Source organism: Pseudophryne corroboree, chromosome 1 (assembly GCF_028390025.1).
Source record: "Pseudophryne corroboree isolate aPseCor3 chromosome 1, aPseCor3.hap2, whole genome shotgun sequence".
NCBI lineage: Eukaryota > Metazoa > Chordata > Amphibia > Anura > Myobatrachidae > Pseudophryne > Pseudophryne corroboree.
The window spans coordinates 926,526,100-926,536,934 of NC_086444.1; positions in this window are offsets into that span (position 1 = coordinate 926,526,100).

Consider the following 10,835-nt stretch of genomic DNA (forward strand, 5'->3'; position numbering starts at 1 on the left):
ATATTAAACCACCAGTCAAATACACTATCAAGAGACAGATATTTCCCAGAAACAAAAAATGGACAAAATGGAAAAAAAGGAAAAAAATTACATGGGTGAAAGTAAAAACAAGGTGTATGTAAAGGGAGGTAAAACCAAAAAGACCCTGTACATCGGGCCTGCATAGCTACTGCAAGGGGAAAGCAAGTGCAGTAGTGTAACAAGAGGGGGGTGTCGTGGCCTGTCACCACCACTCATATGCTACTTATCTGCAAACTATCAGGACAAGTCCGAATTAATTCATTCAGGGTATGTGATCAGAGAAGGTGCGCAGTACTAACAAGTAACAAATTCTAAACAGTAATGCAACAAAACAAGTAGGGAATCAGAGAACATAGAAACTCAACACACAGTTCGCAGTGGCATACAAGAAATTACTGTGTACCCTTTTAGTTCAGCATACGACTCACAGAATTCCAAGGAACAGTCCCAATCGAAAGGTATAGTCCTGAATGGAAAACCACGGGTAACCCGTTGCATCTAAGATACTGCTGACAGTAGAAGGTACCCATAAATTCAGGCAATGGACCACTCAGTACGGATTCCAGGACGGTTGCCAGGGCCTTGGAGTTGTTTAACAGAGATGTCCCAAACCGACAACAGCTTGACCCCGGCATCCAGAGAGGCAACTACATAAGAGGATCCGTCGTAAGTGATGATCAGCTTTACTGGGAAACCCCATCTGTAGGGTATGTCGTTTGCATGGAGGGCCGCTGTTATCGGGGCTAGGTTCCTTCTTTTTGCCATCGTCACAGCTGAGAAATCTGGAAAGATTTGAAGCCCACCCAGGACATCAGAATCTCCTACTGTTCTCACCGCCCTGAGAATCCTTTCTTTGGTGGGGGAGAAATGGACGCGTAAAAGAGTGTCTCTAGGGAGGTCATTAGATACCGTGCGTGGTCGAGGTAATCAATGTATACGATCGATAAGCAAATCTCAAGTATCGGCCTCTGGCAGCAACTTATGGAAGATGGCCATGGTGTAGCCCTCCCATTCTGAATTAGCTACCGAGTCCGGAATGCCTCTTATTTTAATATTATTCCGCCTGGAGTGGTCCTCCACATCCGCCATTTTATCCCTCAGCGCATCCAGGTCGGCCCTCTGCTGGTCATGTGCAGTGATGAGATCATTATGGGATGACACGAGTTCCTCTAACTTATGCTCCAAATGATCCGTACGGTTTCCAACCTCAACCAGGTCTGACTTCACCTCCCTGATTGCTGCGGTAAGGTCGGCGGCCAAATAAGATTTAAATGCCGACAGGATCTGACATAGAGATTTACCGTCAAGGGCGCCTCAGAGTCCACATCTATGCTGGCAATTGACATGGTGCTCAGTGGGTTACTTGATTTCAGTGGGGCCGGGTCCAAAATGTTCCCCCCGAGAGGACGAAGGAGCCAAAGGTGATTTCTGTATAGGAAATGACACTCTGGGAGGTAGTGCCCTCTTTACCTTTTTAGGGGGCATAGTAGAGGAGACCGGAGGATGTTGTAAAAGACCAGGATATGCTAAGCGGGAGATATTTGTAGTCAGGAGACCCACCACATAGGCCTGGGATGAGGAATATGGAGGACCATCAGGCATCGGGACTATAAACATGAGTGGTGGAGGAGTGAGGGAGAGAATCACATCAGGAGCTCACTGCAGCATCTCACTAAGCTGCCTGTCACAGCTGGTACAGACCAGGGTACAACTGCAGGGATCAAGCAGCAGATTCCTTCTTAAGACGAGGGGTCTGAGGAACTGAACCCCTGTTCTATAATGGTGGGGAGAATGCCAATAGCAGTAGGAAGCATCAAATCTGTTTAGGCAGTGCCACAGCTCCACTCCCAAAGCAGAGACACTTCTTTTATGGAAACAACCAGCAAACAGTAAATAGGGCACTCACCCTGTTCCTAAGGATGGTCCTGCAAGCTGTGGGACACTGTATTTTCCTCTTAGGGTCACCAAACATGGACCTGCCAGTGTCTGGGCCACTAGTGTTGCAGTTGAGAGCAGCCCCCAGTGCTGGCAGGAGCCTCTAAGATGGCAGCCGCGGCTTCCAGGTGCCTGATGTGCTGCTGGTCCCCCCCAGTGTAATCTGAGCCAGGCTTGGTCAACAGCCTTGTGCTCAGTGTCCAGGGGTCCGGAGATGGCTGTGGGCGCTCCAGGAGAGGCAGACGGTGATTGCGGCCGCGCCCTTCCGGTACACGGCCCGCGATCGTCCTGGAGCTCAGTTCCTGGGTGCGGCACGAACTTGAGCCCCCGGCTTTCAGTCCCGGCTAGGCCGCAACCCGCAGGGACATGCAGAGACGTCCCCTGGCTCCGTGGCTTCCCGGTCCTAGCTTTGGAGGGGCCCCAGGGAGGTCAAGGGGTAGCACTGGGGCACCAGCAAGGGGTTTATACACAGATAAAGGGGCAAATAGGAGACACCAGTAGGAGCACAATGTAAGGGCGTCTGTACTCCTTGCAGGCCACGCCCCCTCCTCCTCCATAATGTCATCTTTTAATTATAACCACAAATACCATTTCTTGTACAAAAGTAATTCAATGCCATTTTTTAAATTCTTCAAGTGAATTTGCCATCACTCCTTTATGTGGTAAGGATATCCACACAGCTTTTACAGATGTGTCATTACTAACTGTTTGTCTGTACGTCATATGATGAAAACACCCAGCAGAACTAAAACACTACAAGAGAATTAGCATTCTGTACAGTATGTCTCTTTACAATTTGTGTCTTAGTTGCATAACAAATGCAAAAAAAAGCAACTCACAGTTAGGAGCAGCAGGAAGCGTCCATAATAAGCAAAGACATCCTGCTGCAGTAGTGATCCGATCTGCATCCTTTAATACAGCATCGGATCACTGGACTCACCATCGAGTGGCTTGATGCACCCATGGTGCCAAGCAAGCCACCCATCGCAATTGCCAGAAAATCTCCATGCAAACAGAGATCTCTGGCCTATTCCCTCCCTCTAAACGGCATCACATAGACATCGATAATGATAATCAGTACCTTGCGGCGCAGGGTGCACCTCTTTCCTCATCTGAATCACGCACAGTGTACAATAGATGCTAGGCGGTGTCATTGCACAGATAATGCATTTACATGTGTACAAAGTTGCATATTTAGGTGGTAATTCAATGAGGATCGCTGATGCAATCCTTACTGCATTTACCCTGATGGTCAGGGGTTCTGCGCATGTGCAGAATGGGTCCTCTGATCTCAGCACAGGAATGCGATTGCCTCTGTCTGATTGACAGGTGATACAAAGCGTAGCCTGCCTAGGAACGAGTTGGCGTTTGCGAGATGCTGCTACTGGTGCCGCCGCTGATGCTCTTGCTGCGGGAGGCAATACATCTACCCAGTGGGCTGTCACAGTCATATAGTCCTGAGTCTGCCCTGCTCCACTTGTCCACATGTCCGTGGTTAAGTGGACATTGGGTACAACTGCATTTTTTAGGACACTGGTGACTCTCTTTTTCTTAGGTCTATGTACATTTTTGGTATCGCCTGCCTAGAGAAATGGAACCTAGATGGTATTTGGTACCGGGGACACAGTACCTCAATCAAGTCTCTAGTTGCCTGTGAATTAACGGTGGATACCGGACACACGTTTCTCACCACCCAGGCTGACAAGACCTGAGTTATCCGCTTTGCAGCAGGATGACTGCTGTGATATTTCATCTTCCTCGCAAAGGACTGTTGGACAGTCAATTGCTTACTGCAAGTAGTACAAGTGGTCTTCCGACTTCTTCTCTGGTATGACGATCGACTCCCAGCAGCAACAACAGCAGCGCCAGCATCAGTAGGCGTTACACTCAAGGATGCATCGGAGGAATCCCAGGCAGGAGAGGACTCGTCAGACTTGCCAGTGACATGGCCTGCAGGACTATTGGCTTTCCTGTGTAAGGTGGAAATTGACACTGAGGGATTTGGTGGTGTGGTTTGCAGGAGCTTGGTTACAAGAGGAAGGGATTTAGTGGCCAGTGGACTGCTTCCACTGTCACCCAAAGTTTTTGAACTTGTCACTGACTTCTGATGAATGCGGTCCAGGTGACGTATAAGGGAAGATGTTCCTAGGTGGTTAACGTCCTTACCCCTACTTATTACAGCTTGACAAAGGCAACACACGGCTTGACACCTGTTGTCCGCATTTGTGTTGAAATAATTCCACACCGAAGAGGTGATTTTTTTTGTATTTTGACCAGGCATGTCAATTGCCATATTCGTCCCACAGACAACAGGTGTCTCCCCGGGTGCCTGACTTAAACAAACCACCTCACCATCAGAAACCTCCTTGTCAATTTCCTCCCCAGCGCCAGCAAAACCTATATCCTCATCCTGGTGTACTTCAACCGTGACATCTTCAATTTAACTATCAGGAACTGGACTGCGGGTGCTCCTTCCAGCACTTGCAGGGGGCGTGCAAATGGTGGAAGGCGCAAGCTCTTCCCGTCCAGTGTTGGGAAGGTCAGGCATTGCAACCGACACAATTGGACTGTCCTTGGGGATTTGTGATTTAGAAGAACGCACAGTTCTTTTCTGTGCTTTTGCCAGCTTAAGTCTTTTCATTTTCCTAGCGAGAGGATGAGTTCTTCCATCCTCATGTGAATCTGTACCACTAGCCATGAACATAGGCTAGGGCCTCAGCCGTTCCTTGCCACTCCGTGTCATAAATGGCATATTGGCAAGTTTACGCTTCTCCTCCGACGCTTTCAATTTTGATTTTTGGGTCATTTTACTGAACTTTTGTTTTTTGGATTTTACATGCTCTCTACTATGACATTGGGCATCGGCCTTGGCAGACGACGTTGATGGCATTTCATCGTCTCGGCCATGACTAGTGGCAGCAGCTTCAGCACGAGGCGGAAGTGGATCTTGATCTTTCCCTATTTTAACCTCCACATTTTTGTTCTCCATTTTTTAATGTGTGGAATTATATGCCAGTATCAATAGCAATGGCCTACTACTATATAAACTGCGCACAACTGAAATGCACCACAGGTATGGATGGATAGTATACATGACGACACAGAGGTAGGTAGAGCAGTGGCCTTCCGTACCGTACTGCTATATATACTGGTGGTCACTGTCAGCAAACTGCAAAACTAAAATGCACCACAGGTATAGAATCTAGATGGATAGTATACTTGACGACACAGAGGTAGGTAGAGCAGTGGCCTTCCGTACCGTGCTGCTTTATATACTGGTGGTCACTGTCAGCAAACTGCAAAACTAAAATGCACCACAGGTATAGAATCTAGATGGATAGTATACTTGACGACACAGAGGTAGGTAGAGCAGTGGCCTTCCATACCGTACTGTTATATATGCTGGTGGTCACTGTCAGCAAACTGCAAAACTAAAATGCACCACAGGTATAGAATCTAGATGGATAGTATACTTGACGACACAGAGGTAGGTAGAGCAGTGGCCTTCCGTACTGCTATATATACTGGTGGTCACTGTCAGCAAACTGCAAAACTAAAATGCACCACAGGTATAGAATCTAGATGGATAGTATACTTGACGACACAGAGGTAGGTAGAGCAGTGGCCTTCCGTACCGTACTGCTATATATACTGGTGGTCACTTTCAGCAAACTGCAAAACTAAAATGCACCACAGGTATAGAATCTAGATGGATAGTATACTTGACGACACAGAGGTAGGTAGAGCAGTGGCCTTCCGTACCATACTGCTATATATATACTGGTGGTCACTGTCAGCAAACTGCAAAACTAAAATGCACCACTGGTATAGAATCTAATGGATAGTATACTTGACGACACAGAGGTAGGTAGAGCAGTGGCCTACCGTACTGCTATATATACTGGTGGTCACTGTCAGCAAACTGCAAAACTAAAATGCACCACAGATATGGAATCTAGATGGATAGTATACTTGACAACACAAAGGTAGGTAGAGTAGTGGCCTTCCGTACCGTACTGCTATATATACTGGTGGTCACTGTCAGCAAACTGCAAAACTAAAATGCACCACAGGTATAGAATCTAGATGGATAGTTTACTTGACGACACAGAGGTAGGTAGAGCAGTGGCCTTCCATACCGTACTGCTATATATACTGGTGGTCACTGTCAGCAAACTGCAAAACTAAAATGCACCACAGGTATAGAATCTAGATGGATAGTATACTTGATGACACAGAGGTAGGTAGAGCAGTGGCCTTCCGTACCGTACTGCTATATATACTGGTGGTCACTGTCAGCAAACTGCAAAACTAAAATGCACCACAGGTATAGAATCTAGAATGATAGTATACTTGACGACACAGAGGTAGGTAGAGCAGTGGCCTTCCGTGCTGTACTGCTATATATACTGGTGGTCACTGTCAGCAAACTGCAAAACTAAAATGCACCACAGGTATAGAATCTAGATGGATAGTATACTTGACGACACAGAGGTAGGTAGAGCAGTGGCCTTCCGTACCGTACTGCTATATATACTGGTGGTCACTGTCAGCAAAACTCTGCACTGTACTCCTCCTATATAATACTGCTGGTCCCCAGTCCCCACAATAAAGCAGTGTGAGCACAGATATATGCAGCACACTGAGCACAGATATGGAGCGTTTTTCAGGCAGAGAACGGATAAAACTGGTGGTCACTGATCAGCAAAACTCTGCACTGTACTCCTCCTATATAATACAGCTGATCCCCAGTCCCCACAATTAAGCAATAAGCACAAATATTTGCAGCAACATTAATAAACGGAGAGGATGCCAGCCACGTCCTCTCCCTAACATTTCCAATGCACGAGTGAAAATGGCGGCGACGTGCATCTCCTTATATAGAATACGAATCTCGCGAGAATCCGACCGCGGCATGATGGGTTAACCGAGCCATACGGGAGAATCCGTGTATGCCTCGGACCCGTGTAAAATGGGTGAAGTTCGGGGGGGTTCGGTTTCTGAGGAACCGTACCCGCTCATCACTAGTTAACATAAAAGAAAATTGTAAAACAGGTTAAAACAGTATAACACAATTTTTATTTATTCCCAAGACACACAATTGAACACATAAACCTTTCCTGATTACTAATTTCTCAGGATGAGTATAGCAAACTTCTATTAATTATGAAAAATGTTTACAAATTTTGAACCACTGTTACATACGTAGTTTGTGTGCAGATATTACCTACACTGATACTCTTGCTTGAAAATTATCTTTTTACTTGTGTATTTGACATTTAAATATACTGTTTTTAGTCCTATTTTTATTTTTAACCTTACTGTACAGCTACTTAATAATATTGGGTAGAACTTCCTCTAATTCAATTTCTCACATGACCCTTTCTGACTTTCAGGTTATGCATTTTACTGATTTGCCACTGACAAATGTTTTTAATGATTGCCTGCCATGCTGAAAGGTCAATTTGTGCTTCTTAGTCTCCTTAACCTTTCTGCTAATTTTGACATTGTTGATCACCAACTTCAACAAGAAAATCAATTTTGACTGTTGTATGACTCACTTAGTCAGCATTTTTTATTTGGGGGGATGGGGACGATGGGAAGGTGGGGAGGCTTCTGACTGTATGTACAGTATTCTCAAAATGATTTTCTTCTAGTGCAGAAATAGAACTAAAAGATATGCATTATTAAAGTGATTATTTAAAAAAGAATTAAAGAAAATATCTAAAACAAAATAGCAATGTAGAAGATAGAAGGCATCAATTTTAGATCACAGATGTTTTAGTATTTTTTTTTTTACATGTTCAGGTCATGGGGTAATTCACAGTAATGGAACTGCATTTATAATAAGCCACCAATACTGTATATTTTATTATTTCCACAATACTTAACTTAATGTAATAAATAAAGACATGCCGTCCCAGATGTACAAAGCCTTGAAAAGTGATTAACTGCATAGTGATAAAGTACCAACCAACCAGCTCCTAACTGTCATTTTTCAAATCTAGCATGTGACATGGCAGTTAGTAGCTGATTGGTTGGTACTTTATCACCATGAAATGTATCACTTTTCAAGGCTTAGTACACACAGACAACAATATGAATTGGATAAAAGTGATCACAGCCAAATGTATTAAACCAAATTGAATTTACTAAATTAAGCATGGTGGCAAAAACATCACTCACACCTCAGCCACAGACCATTAGATAAATACTTCAAGTACATAAACCTAGCGCAACCAGGTAGGTAGCATATGGTACATACATGTGAGTAACCTTAATCACAGGGAGAAATATTAAAGAAAAATATATTGGAGGTAATTCCAAGTTGATCGCAGCAGGATTTTTGTTAGCAGTTGGGCAAAACCATGGGGTGTCATTCCGAGTTTTTCGCTCGGTAAAAATCTTCGCATCGCAGCGATTTTCCACTTAATGCGCATGCGCAATGTCCGCACTGCGACTGCGCCAAGTAAATTTGCTATGCACTTAGGAATTTTACTCACGGCTTTTTCTTCGTTCTGGCGATCGTAATGTGATTGACAGGAAAGGGGTGTTACTGGGCGGAAACAGGCCGTTTTATGGGCGTGTGGGAAAAAACGCTACCGCTTCCGAAAAAAATGCAGGAGTGGCCGGAGAAACGGGGGAGTGTCTGGGCGAACGCTGGGTGTGTTTGTGACGTCAAACCAGGAACGACAAGCACTGAACGGATCGCAGAAGCCGAGTAAGTCTGGAGCTACTCAGAAACTGCTACGAGGTGTGTAATCGCAATATTGCGAATACATTGTTCGCAATTTTAAGATGCTAAGATTCACTCCCAGTAGGCGGCGGCTTAGCATGAGCAAATCTGCTAAAATCCGCTTGCGAGCGAACAACTCGGAATGACCCCCTATGTGCACTGCAGGGGAGGCAGATTTAACATGTGCAGAGAGAGTTAGATTTGGGTGTGGTGTGTTCAATCTGCAATCTAATTTGCAGTGTAAAAATAAAGCAGCCAGTATTTACCCTGCACAGAAATAAAATAACCCACCCAAATCTAACTCTTTCTGCACATGTTATATCTGCCTCCCCTGCAGTGCACATGGTTTTGGCCAATTGCTAACAAAAATCCTGCTGTAAAAGGTAAGCAGTAAACGACCACTCTCTCTCTCTCTCTATATATATATATATATATATATATATATATATATATATATATATATATATATATACATATATATACATATATATACATATACAGTGGGGCAAAAAATTATTTGGACAGCCACCGACTGTGCAAGTTGATCCACTTAAAAAGATGAGAGAGGTCTGTAATTTCCATCATAGGTACACTTCAACTGTGAGAGACAGAATCTGAAAAAAAAAAAAAAAACAGGAAATCACATTGTATGATTTTTTTTTTTGAATCATGTATTTTTTATTGAATTTGCATTTAAGTACATAAGTAAAGAGAACAATAAAAGAAAAGAAAAAAAAACATTTAACATAAATAACAGTACAGTGTACCGGTCACTAGTTGTTACAGTAGTTTACATTACAATATACAAGTCTATTGAAAGAAGGGAAAAGCTCTCAGAGTGCTTGGTATGATCATTACAACAATAGCACCAGTAAGTCAATATTATACATGAACGAGAGAGAAGTCACATATGCGAATGTAGGAGTGCGTATATAAGAAAGAGGTAACATCACCATAAGGAGTAGGAAGGTGTCAGAGGGTGTCGGCCTCGGCCAAAAAAAAAAAAAATTATAAGGGAAACTACACACCTTGTATGTCAACGGGCTCCACCATATCTGCACCCGGGCGTACCAGAATCCACCTGTCCCATTTACAATGAAACTTGGACATAGAGTTACGGGATAAGAACATATGTTTTTCATGTTTTATGACTAAAGCCACCAGGGCCCTCCACTCCAATATTTTGGGAGAGGCCTCCGCAAACCAGGAGCGTGCAATGACAACTTTGGCAAGCATGGACAGGCATAGGACATATTGATATGTGAGCAATAAGTGGGTTTCTTCTAGGTCCACACAGAAAAGACAGGTCCTGGGGTTAAGTTGAGGAAGAGATGAGTCAGTAGTTAGTACGTCAGACCAAATTTGAGTCCAAAAGCTGTAAACTTTCGGACAGTCCCACAGCTGATGCCAGAACCCGGTGTCTGCCATCCGGCATTTGGGGCATAAAGCATCAGGTCGCAAACCAGCTCGTTGGAGTAATTGAGAGGTACGGTAAACCCTATGCAGGACAAAAAAGTGCACCTGTTGATATCTGACACAAGGGGTGGTAGACCTGGTGGAGCTTAAAATCTGCAACCATTGCTCATCTGACAAAGGGCCCACATCACTCTCCCAGCTTAATTTAAGTGGATCTAAGGATGCAGGTAGGACTCTATTGTTTAATGATGCGTATAGCGATGAGACTTTGCCCGCAGAGGGAAAACGTTGTAGCATAAGTTTAATCGGTGAGGGGGAGATGGAGGGGGCTTTTCTAAATTGGGACTGTAGTGCATGCCTCAATTGGAAATATCTGAATGAGGCTGTTCTCGGGAGCCCAAAATCAGTCTGTAGTTGTGTGAACGATTTAAGGTAACCATCCACATATAATTGTCCCAGGGAGACCACCCCATTCTTTACCCAAATATTGTCTGTAGACAGCTTTTGAAGTTCCATATATGAACTGTTGAACCATAAGGGTGATTCTGTTTCCAAGTCCGACCAATCATAAAGGTTGTGCACCTGCCTCCAGACTAAAAGAGCCTGTCATAGAATAGGAGGAAGACCCGAAGCAGACAAGCCAGAAAGCAAGAAAAGGAGGGGAGTGAAGAGGGGACCCACCCGTTCAGTCAAGTATCCCTGTAGGGTCGGGCCACCCACTCCCGTG